This window comes from Prionailurus viverrinus, chromosome C1 (assembly GCF_022837055.1).
Source record: "Prionailurus viverrinus isolate Anna chromosome C1, UM_Priviv_1.0, whole genome shotgun sequence".
Taxonomy (NCBI): domain Eukaryota; kingdom Metazoa; phylum Chordata; class Mammalia; order Carnivora; family Felidae; genus Prionailurus; species Prionailurus viverrinus.
This window is the reverse complement of record NC_062568.1, coordinates 203345741-203362151: the sequence shown is the minus strand read 5'-3', so window position 1 is coordinate 203362151 and position 16411 is coordinate 203345741.

Genomic DNA, 16411 nt, shown 5'->3' with positions numbered 1-16411 from the left:
TCAAGCAGCCTGGCATCAGCTCAGTCCTGGGAATCCAGGGATGGTTCAGATAAGATCTCTGCTCTGCAGAAGACAGACCGAGAGACAGACTTCTTGATCATACTTACTGGGTGCAAGTATGAAGGTTGGAATACAGACCAGGAGCATAGAAAGGGGACACTTAACCCAGTGTCAGTTGGCAGGAGGAGTCCAGGGTAGCTTCCTGGAGGTGGTGACGCCCAAGCTGAGTCTTTTTTTTTTTTTTAATGTTTATTTATTTTTTTGAGAGAGACAGAGTGTGAGAAGGGGAGGGGCAGAGAGAGAGAGAGAGAGAGACACAGAATCGAAAGCAGGCTCCAGGCTCCGAGCTGTCAGCACAGAGCCCAATGTGGGGCTTGAACCCATGAACTGCGAGATCATGACCTGAGCCGAAAACCAAGAGTCGGACACTTAACCAACTGAGCCACTCAGGCGCCCCTGAGTCTTAAAATCTGAATAGAAGGTACCCAAATACAGAAGATGCTGCCGGTGACTTGACCCAAACTTCATTCCCAGACAACTCCTTTTATGTCCATCGTTATGTATATTGGAGGTTATAAATGCTAAATGTCCTCAGGTCCCTTGCAGTTATAATAATAAAAGCTAACACACATTGAGCACTTCCTATGTGCCAGGCACTAGCTCTCCTACAGGTTTTACATGTATTACCTCACTTAATCTCCAAAACAACCCTATGAGGTATTTTAGAGATGAGAAAATTGAGGCTAGAGAGGGCTGGTGACTTCCCAAGGTGACTTAACCAGGAGGTGATGGGCTAGGATCCAGATGTTGGTAATCGGGCTCCAGAACCCATGCTCTTGGCCACCACACTCTACTGCCCTGCCAGAATATGAATACGGATGTGATGCCTGGAGCTGAGGCAGCCATCTTGTGGCCAAGAGAATTGCAGCTATGAGCTCCAATATCATCAAGATCCAAAGCCAGCAACCATGCTCTGAATGTATTTTTATGTGAAAAAAATAAACCTGCATGTGTTTTAACCACCGTAACCAGGTCATCAGTTACTTGAAGTTCAGCACACCCCTCACTGGTACCATCGGGGATAATATAAGGGGTTGCTTTCCTACTAAGAGAACGGGATGAGCAGCGTCGCGATAGCTGCTTGGAAGACATATCTCAGCAGCAGGTGTTGCTAAAGCCTAAAGTGAAGGGCAGGGATGGAGTGACGGAGTCGTTTTCCAGGATGTGGGACTTTCAGAGCTAACATGGGGACAGTCCCAGGCAAATTGGGATGATTGGTCACCCAAGCAGGGAGTGGCAAGAGATGGGCTGGAAAGTGAGCAAAGGCCTTTCACGGACAGCCTTGTGGTTGTGGTGGAAGGTTGTTGGAACTTTATTCTGAGGGCAATGGAGAGCCACAGAAAGGTTATAGATAGAGAGGGGACCGCCGTGTTCAGATGCACACATCAGAGCGTTCATCTGACAGCAGCAGGCAAGAGGGGAGGCAAGGAGGCCAGCTGAGAGGCTACTGCAACGGACCAGTCCAAAATTAACACGTAGGCGGTGATGGAGAGAGGGGCTCAGTAATTCAGGAATAATTCGGTACTTACTTAAGAGGCATACGTGTCGTGTGGACTAGCCGCCCCCCACCCCCAGTCTCAAATCTTTATAAACTTCTGGGGATGTGAGTGAATTATCAAAATGACTTGTTATTAGCTAATAAATGATAAAAATATAATCCACAGTTCTGTTGGTTCGGTAAGAGAGTAAAATTGTCAGATTCGGGGCCCAGAGTCACTGTCCCCTCCGAGGCCAGTCTCAAAGACGTCCGGCCTGATCCCCAGAACCTGCGGTCGGGCTGCTTTGTGTCGCAAAAGAGATTTTGCAGCTGCGATTAATTTGAGGATCTTGGGAATGGGAGCGCGTCCTGCGTCACCCAGCTGAGCCCAATGTCATCCTAAGGGCTCTAGCGGGAGTCAGGAGGGTCGGGGCAGAGGAGATATAAGGGCGGGGGCAGGGAGTCAGGGTCCGATGGCGAGTTGAGGATGCTACGCTGCCGGCTTTGCAGGTGGAGGAAGGGGTCACAAGCCGAGGAAGGCAGGCGGCCCAGAGAAGTTGGAAAAGGCTAGGGAAGGGGTTCTCCCCTGGAGCCTCCAGATGGACCCAGTGTTGCTGCAGCCCCACTTGAGGCTGACTGTGGACCTCTGACCTCCGAGCCGTAAGATAGTAACTCTATGTGTTTTTACGCCACTGCATTTGTGATAATTTGTTAAAGCAGCAGGAGGAAATCACCACGCCATCCCTCTTCCCTTCTGGCAAGATCTAGAGTACGCTGTGGGAGCACAGGGGAGAGGAAAGGGAGGGGGCACGAAGGACTCCCTTGGGTGACGCGAGGGTTTGTGTGCTTTGTCGAGGGGTCACAAAACTACGGTTGGAGGCGAGGGAAAGGGGGCAGCGAGGCACTGACCCTCCCACCTCCACCTTCTTCCCCGGGCAGAGGAAACCCTGGCCTAGGGGCTGAGAGCCCCACATGCCAACGAGCCCTGAGTGCTGTTGTGAGTCTAATGCAGTCGCTGGGTACTGAGCGCTGGGTAGTCCGTGTGCCAGGCACCGACCCAACACAATCTCTTAATAATCGTGGCAACCTGATTAGTATCCCCCCTTTACAGATGAGGACGCTAGGGCTCAGAGAGGTTTAAAAACTCTCCCAAGACCACACAGCTAGTACCGGGCGCCACGACTTAAACCCAGGCAGTGTGACCTCAGGGCCTGTGGGACTAACAACTATGTTATTCTGCCACTAAGCCCCAGATCTTCAGGATCCCACCTTGGGGTCCTCGTAGTGGCCCTGACAAGGACAGGTGAAGCATGGGTGTGCTGACCAGCCTCAAGGAAGCTGGCGGTGAGTCCGGATAGACCGAAAACGGAACGAATTATGGCTCACAGGTGTTCACAGGCGCCTTGCACGCACCGCATCAGTTAGCCGTAAGTAATGATGCCTTATAACCACCAGCCACAAACCCTCCGAGGCATCCAATGACCAGCGTTTCTGGTTCACGTATCTGAGGTCAGTCGGGGGTCAGTTAGGTGGCCCTGATGACTTTGGCTGGAATCGCTCCCCTCCAGGGGTCTGGGATGGGTAAGCTGGTCTAGTCTGGGTCTGGCCGGGGGAGCTGGGCTCCACCTGTCTCTCCCCCTCCTCCCGGAAGGACACTGCAAAGTGATATGGCAAAAGGTGTGAACACAGGGGAGGGGGAGGAATCAGCCCCATGTTGGCAATCCAGCACATCCACAGGACCTCAGACACAAATGAACAGCATGAACTACGACAGGGCAGAAGGGAGGGCGCTCATGGGGCCAGGGGTCTGAATTCCACCACTGACAAGCAGGGTCCCTTAATCGCTCAGAGTCTCAGTTTCTCCACCTGTAAAATGGGCCTCCGCCCCCCCCTTCCCTGTTGGAAGCCAGTGAAATAACAGAGGCTTGTGATAGGTGTCATTAGTGCCACTGATCTCACATCTGGGCCCTATTAGCAAATCTTCCCTCTCTCTTTTGTACCTTAGGAGACCGGGCCTCATTCCCAGAAGGCCTTTGGGGCCAATTCCCCGAAGCTCACCCTTACCAGGCTGGGGCACGTGTCTGCAGGGGTTAACTGGGTGGCAGACCAGGGTGAAGGCGTAAGGCAGAGAATAAACACAAAGCCTCTCCCCGAAGCATCAATTTTCTTTGAAGCCTGGGTGGGAAGAAAACAAATTAAATTAAAATAAACCCAGCCCTGGCTATGAAGTCAGCCGCAGAATTCAGATGAGGCTTTCCGGGTGAGAAATGAGACTTCTGAGACATTTTGCTGTGTGGTGACTGCTGAGCGCTAAACCCCAAATCATTGCTCTAGTACAAACGCGAGCCCACAAGCCAAATTCTGTTTTGTAAATAAAGTTTTATTGGAACACAGCTATGCCATATGGCTGCTTTTGTGCTGCAACAGAATGGCTGACTGTTGCAGCAGAGACCATATGGCCCGCAAGCCTCAAATATTTACTATCTGGTCCTTTACAGAGAAGTCTTCCAGCCTCAATCTACTAGGATCCTTTGACGGAAGCATTTGAAGAATTCTGTGCGATCCTAATGCCGGAGGCCCGCAGGTCCGAGGATTTAAGGGTGAACATTTTGGTGCACATTTACTATTCCCGGTGTTTTTTATTCTAACAACAACGCGAAGAGACAGATGGCATTGTTCTCGTTTCTATTTGCTAGGCAAAGAAACGGAGAAGGAACAGCCATGAAATTTACCCTCACCTGGTTCTTCCCAAATGTCAACATGCAGAAGAACCCCCTGGGCTCTCTTGTTAAATAAACTGCAGATGAGGGGCACCTGGGTGGCTCAGTCGGTTAAGCGACCGACTTCGGCTCAGGTCATGATGTCATGGGTTTGTGGGTTCGAGCCCCGCGTCAGGCTCTGTGCTGACAGCTCTGAGCCTGGAGCCTGTTTCAGATTCTGTGTCTCCCTCTCTCTCTGCCCCTCCCCTGCTCTCGCTCTCACTCTCTCTCTCTCTCTCTCTCAAAAATAAATAATAAATAGGGACGCCTGGGTGGCTCAGTAGGTTGAGCATCTGACTTCGGCTCACGTCATGATCTCCCGGCTGTGAGTTCGAGCCCGCATCCGGCTCTGCACAGACTTGCTCTGAGCCTGGACCCTGTTTGGAATTCTGTGTCTCCCCCCCTCTCTCTGCTCTGCTCACGTTCTGTCTCTCAAAAATAAACATTAAAATAAAAATGAAAAAAAAAAACAAACATGCTGAATAGGCAGGTCGGGGGGGGGGAGGATCTGCATTTCTAACCAGTTCCTAAACTGTGCTGCTGCTGCTCATGGTCCAGACCGCTCTCTGAGCGGCAAGGATCCAAACCATGGAGTCACTACACGGGAAGCACCAGGGTGTAAACCCCCAGCCCTAACCACTGAACTTGGCTTCTCAGAGGAATCCTCCTGCATGAGTCATAAAAGCCACGAGAAGTTCACAACCACATCTCCCTGCCCAGCAAAGTTTACCGACTGCCTTGCTGCCCAACAACATATAAATAAGGAACGAAGCCCCAGAGGGGAGAGCAGGCTGTGGTGGCACGTCACCGCCACCTGCTCAGCCTCTCCATCCCCTCTCCCTGAAGCCTGCACGTTGGTGTCCAGGCCGCCCCTCCCCTACTCTTCAGACCCACGGCCTGGGTGGAGCCTCGCACCCCAATGTCAGGGGCAGGACTTGAGCTCCAGGCCTGGCCAATCAACACACTGCATCCCCTTCCCCAGCACAGCAATTGGTTCAGGCATGGGCATGTGACCTGAAGCCGGTCCAATCAGAGAGTCTCAGGGCTTCTCGGGGAGCCCCGCCGGAAGACTCCCACCCACCTCTGTGTTGGGTTTGAGGTTGAGCGGGTGGGAGACTACAAGAGCAGATTGGGAAAGGGGAAGAAGGGGTCGTTTTGCTCCCCAGGGTAGATTTGGCAATAAGCGGAGACATTTCTGGTTGCCATGACTTGGGGGAAGGGGCTACTGGCCTCTAGGGGGTGGGGGCCAAGGATGCTGCCACATATCCCACCGTGCAAGGAACAACCCTGATAACAAAGAATCCTTGCCCAAAATAGTGCTGTGGTTGAGAAACCCTGGGCCAGAGATTCTGTAACCATCTTGTGCCTGTGGAAGGAAGAATCTGCAGCTGTTACAGGCCACTCAATGGAGCCTGAGAATGGCCCCTCCCAGTGGAAGGCAGAGTCGAAGGATGGAGAGAAGCCGAGTCCTGGGGACATCATCCGAGTCCTGGATCCAGCTTTGCCTGAAGCTAACACCGCTCCTGGACTTTTCCATTTTGTGGCCCAATGACCGGCTTAAGGCTGTTTGATGAACTTTCTCTGCCACCTTTACCTCCTCACAGCAACGTGGTGAAATAGACTGGCCTTGTGTCCCTCTCCCTCTCTCTGCTTGATAGATGGGCAGTCCCAGGCCAGAGAGCCTGTGTGACTTACCCAAGATCACACAGCAAGCCCACAACATGCATCACACTGGTGTTTGTTCAGTAACCTCGTACAGGACAAACCTTATTTTTATATTAAACACAGCTCCATGGAGCAGAATGCCAAATTCACACTGATTTTCAAGATAAAATAGAACACCTCAGAAATAGGGATAGCGTTGGGACTAGAATCCCGGCACTCTGAAGTCCAGTTCAACAGGATTCTGCACCCCAACCTCCCTCACCTTCAAATGACCCATGGGTGATGACAAAATCTTTCACACCTGTTTTCTCAGCCTTACGGCGATCCTGCAGTCAAGGCTGTTGCTGGACCAAAGGCGGCCTGCTTCTTGGTGAGCTAGAGACCGAGACTACGCTGGGCGGAGGTCACTGTATTTGTACAAACAAGGAGATCACTGGGGAATGGTTTCCAGAGCTGGGAAGCCCCGGCAGCAGTAAGGGCTTGAGATGAATATTCAGAGGGGGGTTTTAACATTCTAATGAAGCTGAGGTCACTGTCAGGGAATTTCTGATTCATCCGGCAGGCGTGGTCCTCGAACGTTTCTTCGTTTCTAAGATGATAAGCAGCGGCTTCTAGGGCTTTTCTGAGTTTAGGAGGTCAGTCAGGGCATCACTCCTGAGCTCAGGGGGTCAAGGGGTCACCGGTGACACGGCCTGGACGGGGACCTAAGAAACCCAGGCCCAGAAGGTAAGTGAATCATCCAAGATATAATGTTTGAATCTGACTGAGGACTGGAGCCCAGGCCTTAACTGCTGATGCCCACTTTCATTTCTGACTTTCTGGCTGTGGTCACAGAGCAAGGCTGTCTCACCAGAGCCTGGCCTGCCTGGGGCTGGGCTCTGACCACAAGGAGACCGAGGGTCTAAGAAAGCGTGAGGAAACTCTTCATTTGCTCCACCCTTCTCCCACCAAAAACAAGGGGCTTCCCGCGGTCCCAGGAGGAGAGTCAGAAGGCCGTCGCCAGGGACATCAAGTAAAGGGGCTTTGGGAACACATCAGCCTAGGTTGGAATTCACACTCTGCCTCAGAGGCTGTGCGAGCTTGGGCAAGTCACATGACCTCTCTGAACCTCAGCTTCCTCGCCTGATATATGGAATCCTCTTGCAGGGTTTTGTAAAGCTGAGATGAGATATGCAAATGCATCTGACGTCTGTGTGGTGTTCGGTGGGTGTCAGCCCCCTTTCTGAGAAGGTCCTGCTTTGACCCCATTTGGAAGATGAAGTTATTGGAAAAGGTGCAAACTGTTGTCATCTTGGGAGCAGACAATAAAACACATCTTGATCCATCCCTCTGCCAGCGCTCTCTCTCTCTCTCTCTCTCCATGGCTAGAGCTCTGCCAAACCCCAATTGTGTGGACCTATCTTGTGCTTTTCTTGTGTAAGCATGTTCCTTGTGTTTTCCAAATCCCCACCACAAGATTGCCGTACAGACTGAGCACACATTTCTCTCCCTGTTTCACAGATGGGTGGGCCCTGGGCCTAGAGACTTCCATGACTAATGCAAGGTCACACAACGAGCCAGGGCCTAGCCTAGAGCGGGAATCCTCAACCTCGGTACCGTTGGCATTGGGGACAGGATAATTCCTTCTGAGGGGCGGCCCTGTGCATTGTAGGATATTTAGTGGCACCTCTAGTCTACCTGCTAAATGCCAATAGTGCCCCCGGGCCCCGCCATGACAACCAAGAATGCCTCCAGCCGTTGCCACACGTCCCCTGACTGGGAACACCGGCCCCGCTGAGAACCACCGGCCTGGAGTGCTATTTGCCCAGCGTTTCCTTGAAAACACAACTCCAAGGACCAACAGCCCGTACTTTTCTTCTTTCCTTAACACGTAGCATAATCTCTTGAAAGCAAGTAGAACCCATATTTCAATATCTACCTCTGGCATCTTTTTCTAAGTATTTCCAGGGTGACAGGTGGGGGAAAAAAGTACTGGGACACAGGCCCTTTTTTCCACTTGGCTTTGAGCAAATCCACATCTTCTGTGCTCCTAGTAGATCTCTGGCCTGTAAGCCCACTCGTAAAACCAGGGCCTTAGGCAGAGCGACACTTACAGGACTCCTGCGGACTCACCACGATCAGGGGCCTACTGCTGTCTGCACTGGTGGTAGGGGGTAAGCCCTGTCACTCAGAGGAACTTTCCCAGTCCCCTCCCCCTGGTGGTTTGGGGACCTCCCTGCCCACACTGGACTCAATCCTATGGTTCTAAGAAAGCTGGAGTGGAGTTCCAAAGAAGTAGAGCAAAGGGCAGGACCCCATGGCTTCTTGGGATCCTTCCAGAACAAGCATTTTCTCTTTAGGCTTTGGGAATGCAGCAAGTGTGGGTTCTATTGTTTGGGTCACTACTTCCTGGACCCAAAACCCTTTCTCTGTTTAGAATTTCAGCTGTGTGCCGCCCACTTACCTGCCCCAACTGCCCGGGATGGTTGGAGGTGAAGGTGTAAGGCCTGACACCCGGCCCTGACAGGTGAGTAAACCCGCCCTCCACGTCTTCCCCCCCCGACCCCGCACCCCGTACTTACCTACCTCACATCACCCCTTTTGCCCTCCGCCATGGGGTCTATTGCCCTGGCAAAGATGAGGAACAGCGGGGACTTGGAGGGCAAAACGGGAAAAGTCACTAATAGATTTCTACGGCCTTGGTCAACCTTGGAGGTGGAGGGAGAGGGGTCTTCTCCGGCTTCCGGTAAAGAACTGCTCCTCTCCGCTCTCCACGCACACAAATTCTCAAGTGCAGTCTTACTCTGGCGACCAACCACAAGCTTGCTTGCAAATGTACTGTTCCCCCACGAACCATTCACAGCACCTATGCAAATGTTCCTTGCTTTAAGGAGCCAATCGGTGCTGTTTATTCAAATTAAGTCACAACTACAGGCAAACTGACATTACCAATGAAAGTAAATGTTTCCTTTACCTGGAAATAGTCAGGGTGATATAGAGATTAAAATGCTACGTGCGGCACAGACACAAATTACTAAGACGTGTTAGCGGTAGGAATCCCAAAGGAAGTATGTGAGGCTGGCATTGACATAAATAAACATAGTAAAATCTCTCTTCTCTGACATGATTGGGACTGAGTAAGTGAAAAACTGGCCAGAGGGAAATTATTAGAAACCACACATACTCTGTAAACATTTTATTTTAATTTAAAACTTGTAACTATAGGTGTGTTCATCAATCCTTTGAGTTCTTAACTGTCTTATATAAACCGCTGCCCTCGTAAATCACCTATAATTCCCTTTCTTTAAAATGGCACAATGACTTTGAGACACGTATGAAGCAACTTGCACAAGCCCTTCCACGTTTTTATGGCCTTTCTTCCCCCATCTTTTAGCTTTTGCACAGACACCTAATGCCGTAGCAATTTTTTAAGGTCACGGTTATCCAGTTTCTTCCAAGCGTTTAACTTAGTTTCCACATAAATCACAACTCACTTTCTGAACTCCTGTTCATGGGTTACACGCTTGATCAGTTTACAGACTGGCAGCGTGAGCACAGCTGGCATAAGCCATTTGGGAACAAAGAAGCCGGAAGGGGGTGAGTGTCCAGACTCCATGCCGGCCTCTCCACTAAGAGAGCTTCCATCACAGGGGCGCCTGGGTGGCTCAGTGGGTTAATTAAGCCTCCGACTTCGGCTCAGGTCGTGATCTCGCGGTTCGTGAGTTCGAGCCCCGCGTCGGGCTCTGTGCTGACATCGGAGCCTGGAGCCCGCTTGGGATTCTGGGTCTCCCTCTCGCTCTGCCCCGCCCCCCACTTGCACTCTGTCTCTCAAAAATAAATAAATGTTAAAAGACAATTTTTTTAAAAGAGAGATTCTCTCACAGAATGGTGATGGATATTTCAAATATTTCACAACGTAGAACTTGGGTCTGTGGCTTGTGCCAGCTCCCCTACTTTTCTCAGCCTCCCGCGATAATTTTTCTCTGGGAAGTTGGGAGAGGAGCCATCCGCTCTCCCCACAGAGGTCACCTTTGTGCACGGCCAACCAGTGCTGCCCAAGAAAATATTGCCCCACCCTCTGGGCCATTTGGTGCCGCTCTCTCGTGCAAACGTATCCTTGCCTTGGGATAGTCCTGGAAGAGTCTACATTCCCTGCTTCTGCTTCCCTGGGAGATCTTTTTGTTTTTACTGGGGTGGGTGGGCAGGTCCAGCAGGGTGGGGACTAGGATGAGGCAAGCGAGACATTTACTTTGCGGCGAGATACTTTTTTATTAAAAAAATTTTTTACGCCTTTTTTTTAGTTTATTTTTGTGAGAGAGAGACAGAGCGTGAGTGGGGAGGGGCAGAGAGAGAGGGAGACACAGAATCCGAAGCAGGCTCCAGGCTCTGAGCTGTCAGCACAGAGCCTGATGCAGGGCTCGAACTCGCAAACCTCGAGATCATGACCTGAGCCGAAGTCGGACGCTCCACCAACTGAGCCACCCAGGCGCCCCCACTTTGGGACAAGATTTAAGGGGATGCCACATGACTCAGACACCAAATGAATAGTATCTTAATGCAATTTTTAAATCAAACTTAATGCAAAAAGAACTCACATTGAACAAAATATCAACATTTTAAACAAAGCCAGGATTAATATAACTTTGGCTCTGCAATTCCTGAGAGACCTCTCTAGTCTACACTCACCCAAGATTGTGGCCCTAGTTCACAATCCACCAGGCACTTGAAAATAAAGTGCTAGGTATCTAACGGCCTTTATGCCATGGACCATACTGCACAAATTTCTTTCGGCCGCCTTAGTTCACTCATCTGTGAAATGGGAATAATAACAGTGCCTCGTGGGATTGCTGTGATGGTGTTGTGAGCTGATGCACATTCTGAGCTCAGAACAGTGTCTGGTTCGTGGCAAGTGTTCAAACTATCAGACAAAGCATGAGCTTTGGTTACTAATCATCCCGAGAGCCCTGCACCGTAGGCGTGATGAGCTCCATTTTCCAGAGAAAACATTTTTTTAAATATTGCATTAGAATATCATTTCCCCGATTACTGAGTTTCTTGGTGCTCCCTTACATCTTGCACTTGAGTCCGGTGCCTCGCTCACCTTACCCCAGCCCTGCTCTCGGGGATGAGACTCTGAAGAGCTGAGAGCCCCCCCCCCCCCCCGTGGCTGCCGGACCAGGTGTGCCCGCAGCACAGCTGCCATTGCACCTGCACAGGGTCTCTGGCGGCCAACAGCTGGGCCCTGACAGCTGCCGGCTGCATCAGGTGACCGTTGGTCCCCAGACCCCAGCCCGCTCGCCCCGCCAGCCAGCACACCAGTCTCCGCAAGTTGGAACCTGGGCAGGGCAGTGAGGGGGTGTGAGGAGGAGACCCATGTCCTGCCCTCGTAGGGGTGCTAGATGTGGCCTCCAGATCTAGAACTGGGTTCCCATGAGCGACTTGAATGACTTCTCCAAGCCTCAATGCCATCACTGGCAAAAACAAAAAACAAACAAACAAACAAAAAACACACAGCAGACAATAGAATTTAGCGTGGATTAAATGAGATGAGTTAAAGGGTCAGCACTTAGTAAGTGCTCAGTGAAAGTGAGCGGTTAACGTCATAAAGACCCACAGGGGAAAGCAAAGTCTCTGTGACATTCATTGTTCACCTGTCCTCCTTCCTCCCTAATGACCTCTGCTTATCTGGCATCAGTGGGACTCTCCCACTGCCCACCTAGTCCTTGAGCTCAGTGAGGTGGTGGGGAAGGAATAGAGGCGGGGAGTCAGGGGTCCTGGCTTCTAGTTCTGGATTCTCACTAACTAGCTGAGAGACTCTGGACCCCTCACTCCTCTCTCAGCCTCAGTTGCCCCTCTAAAAAGGAGGGGTGGGGTGAGAGGGGCACCTGGGTGGCTCAGTCGGTTAGGGGCCCGGCTCTCGGTTTCAAATCAGATCACGATCTCACGGTTCCGTGGGTTCAGGCCCCGCATCAGGCTCTGCGCTGACAATGCGGAGCCTGCTTGGGATTCCCTCTCTCTCTGCCTCTCCCTCCCTCTCTCTTTCTCTCTCTCTCTCTCTCTCCCAAAATAAATAAACTTTAAAAAAAATAAAAATGAGGGGTAGGAGATTCAATTAGAAAATGCCCGTGAGGGCCAATGACTCCTATTTTCCTTGTGCCCAATCCATGAGTTTATGTTATGATAACTTTTATTTTCTAGTATGCTTCATAGTTACTATGATGTGGTTATAATTATTATGTAATTCTAGTTATTATGCTGTAATGAACTCACTGTCCCTGGGGAGGAAAAATTCCCAGGCCTGCTTGGGCCATCCCAACGTTGTCCAGAGCCAGGCCTCTGAAGTGTCCCTAACCGTGGTGGGGGCGGGGCGGGGCGGGGGGGACGGAGAGAGCAAAGGACTATGGGAGCCGACCCTCCAGCTGGCGGGGCGGGGGCTTTCTCCCCGGCTCCTCCGGGCCCTCCCCATGGAGCTGGGCAGGTGCAGTCTTTCCACTGATGAACGCAGCTCACTGGTGTCAAGGTCCCCAAGCTCACGGTGTTCAAGGACTGGAACCACGACCAGTTCCACGAAGGGTCCCTTCCGTCTGAGTGCCCTTGCAGGTTAGCTTGGCAGGGGTGCAGATGCGGAGGAGAGGCTGGAGGGGAGCGGGGCGGGGGGGGGGGGGCACGGTTCCGGTGGGAGGCAGTGGGTGCAACCCCATGCCCTCCTTTGCTTCTCCTGCAGGGAGGGGGAAGAAGCTTTGACCCCTGAGAGGCACAGCCAGCCCCAAAGACACCCGGGGTGGAGGTGGGGCTGTGAACCAGGGGAGGGAGAGGCAAAGACCATCAGAGCCACCTGAGCCTCCTGCCCGCTAAGCCTGCAGGTCCCCCGCTCCCCCGGGGCACTCACTGATGGTGGTCTTCCATGCCAAGACCTGGGGACACAGGGAAGGGTCTGCGGGCCCCACAGCTGTCAGTGGAGTAGGACACACTCCCTCCTGCCTTGCCCACCCGCTGACCCCTCCCAACAAGGCCTTTCACATTTTCAAAGAGTCCCGGATACCCTGCAGGGACATCCTGGGGTAACTAGGGTCTCTGAGCCCTCCAACGCCTCCCAGGAAGTATCCCCCGCCCCGCAGGGAAGTGGCAACGGCCCCCCGCCCACCTCTCCTCTTAGATAAGCGCAGACCATCCTCTGTTCACCCGGCACCTTCGCTGACCCCCACAGACCGTGTGCCGTGCTGGGCACTGGACTCTGGGTGCTGGACGCAGGAAGAAACACCGGTCACCCCGCCAGCGCGCGGGGACCTACGTGTGGCTGTGAGGCAGTGCGGGGTAGCGGTTAGGGGGTGGGCTCGTGGAGCCCGGTGCTGTACGGACGGATAATGACCGGGTGGCCCCGCGTGAGCTCCTCGGCTTCTCTGTGCCCCAGTTTCCTCTTCGATAAAATGGGGGTGACAGCAGGGATGTTACGAGGATCAGGGACTAAAGCACACGGAAAGCGGCCCGGCACGTGACAGAAGCCGTGCGCGGAAGCCAGTGCTTGGTGCAATCATCGTGCAGGAAAGGTGTGTAAGTGCGGCGGGACGTGTCTGAGCCGTGGAGAGAGAGGAGAATGGCCCCAGCAAGTGGGGAGAGCAGGGTCCTCTGCCCAAGAGAGAATTTGGGCAGAATCGGCCACTCACCCCTGCCCTTTCCCGCTGTCACGGTGCAGGCCCCATCGAGGCACGTCAGAGACTTTGCAAGGGCTGGGCGCTGCCTGCCTCACCCCTGAATCTCTAGCCCCTGACCCAGGGAGGGGCACAGAGTAGGGCCAGGGGACATTTGCTGGACCATCAGGCTTCCTTTGTGACCACTAATCCTGAGATCCAGGCGGCGCTAAACAAAATCCAGAGCTCTTACGGGTTTACTCACGCCTTCGTCCCACAAATATCTGTTGAGCGAGCACCTACTATGTGCCAGGCCCTGTGAGACACGTGAGGGCCCCGGCCCTGTGAAGTTGAGGCTCAGGGGAGCCCCACTTTCTACCCCAATGCTCCTGTGGGAGTGTGGTGTCTGTGCCCGGCTAACTGCGCCTTCTATCAGGATAGACAAGAATGTCGAGGGTCACCAACCCTCCAGAAACCCTGCAACCCAAGATGCCTTCCAGCGAGTTCTCTGTCACTCATACAAACCAACGCTTAGTGCTTCCCCTGTGCCAGGCCCTGTGCTAAATGTTTCCCCCAGCTAGTAAATGAGCTTAGTTATTCTGCACAGAGGCCTTGGGCGAGGGGTACTTTTATTATCCCCCGTTTACACATGAGGAAACCGTGACCTAGAGAGGTTCAAGAACTTGCCCAAAGTTACAGATCTAGAAAGGAGCATTAAATGAGGTGTGATGTACCTGGCAGAGGGCCTGATCTTAATTTTTTTTTAATTTTTATTTATTTTTCAGAGAGAGAAAGAGAGCACGAAGGGGGGAGGAGCAGAGAGAGAGGGAGACCCAGAATTCGAAGTGGGCTCCAGGCTCCGAGCTGTCAGCACAGAGTCCGACGCGGGGCTCAAACCCACGGACCGTGAGATCATGACCTGAGCTGAAATCGGACGCTTAACTGACAGAGCCACCCGGGTGCCCCAGACAGTTATCTTCCCTTTTCCCTGCTTCCCCATCACCTTCCCGGAACCCAGAGATGCCCTGTTAGCCCTCCTCTCCCAGTCCAAAGAGCGGGTCTGCAGTTCCAGAAGGGCCTTGAGCAAGAAGCATCCCAGCCAGGACTTCAAATCTGCATAATTTATCCACACACAGAGCCACTTCTGCAACCCAAGATGCCACTCCTGAACGGCTGCCCAGAGAGCTCACGCTGCCAAATCTTCCAGAAGACTCCTCATCACAGACCCACAGAGAGCAGGAGGACGCCCTGTGGCCGTAACCCTCCGCGTTCCTTCGTCCAGTCAGCCTGCTGCGATCCAGCGCTCATGACGGCTCACAGAGGGCACAGGGGGTCCCTGAGGCAGCCTGGCGGCCCCTACCCTCAAGGGGCTTGTCAACTGGATGAGACGCACACAGATAAGACACTGGAAAGCTATGAAATGACACAGCATATGTCAAGGATGGGGAGGAAGGAGATGGGGGGGGGGCGAGGGGAGAACTGCCAAGACCAGGGACTGGTCACAGCAGGGACAGTGGTCCTGGGACCAGTGAGCGGAGCAGCCCCGTGGCGATAGCGGTTATCCGAAGTGACATTATGGGACAGATGGCTAAGAATGTGCGTCAGAACCGAGAAGGTCGTCAGCACTGAGGGCATCTACTATCTGTCCTACTGGTGCCCTATCTGTCACTCTTCCTGTTACCTATTGCCACATAACAAATCACCCACGAACTTCAGGACTGAAAGCTGAATGGGCTCAAGTGGGTGGTTCCCACGCTGGATCTCTTGCGAGGTGACAGACACACGGTGGTGGCTGGACTGCATCATCTGGAAGGTTTCCTCCCGCACCTGCGGGGGTGGGGAGGGGCGTCAGCTGGGACTGTTGTCCGGACCCCCTATGCGTGGCCTCTCTGTGTGGCTCAGAGACTCGGAGAAGAGGAATGTCCAGAGAAAAGAAGTGCTACTTCTTCACACGGTATCACCGGCCCCGCCCCACGGGCCTCCCTCTCCAGGGGGAAGGAACCCAGACCCCAGCTCTCAGCGGACGGAGTGTCGACATCACATTGCCACGGTGCCTACGGGATGCGAGATCTCACAGCCATCGTGGGAAATACCAAGTGCCGACCGCCAAAGGCTCCCCGGGGCAAGAGAGTGACACAGAGGGGTGGATGGCAGCACATCTCAAGGTGGGAGGGGGAGTCAAGAGTAGAAGCTGAGGGGTTTTTGATCTGAGCACTTCCTGCTGTTTTCCCAAACCGAATGCAGAAAGTTCATGGCCAGGGCAGCCATCCCCAAGTTTGGACCGAGCTTCAGAACCCTTATTAACACAGCCGGCCGGGCAGCCCTGACTAATCCATCCGGGCGCACATCGCAAGACAAAACCTATTCGCCCTTTCTCTTCTGAGAAGTCCCAAGAAAGGGCTCGGAGGAATCTGGGGCTCCCAGCTCCACCGGGGACTTAAACGGAATCTCGGGGTTCGATCCAGTCCCTGGTAGCCCCCCCAGAAGGAAGATTCACAATCGGCCCGGCCAAGGAAGGGGGTTCCGTGGTGCCAGCTGGGGCTAGATCAGAAATGAAACCGGGGAGGGAACAGTCAACTCTCTCTCTGTGCTCCGCCTCTTCACCGACCCAGGAGCGACATTGTCCTGCTCGGACTGGCCAGCGCTGACCAAGACCCAGTGGGGCGACATCCTACCCGACAACCATGCCTGCCACATCACGGACCGGAGAAGGCTGCAGGGTAAGTGGGCGCCGGGGGCCCGGGGAGAGGAGGGGAGAGGAGGCCAGGTCACCCCTGTCCAGGCAGGGGCTCTCCCCACATTCACCACCCCAGGGTGTCTGGAAGAAAGGGCGGCCGCCTTGG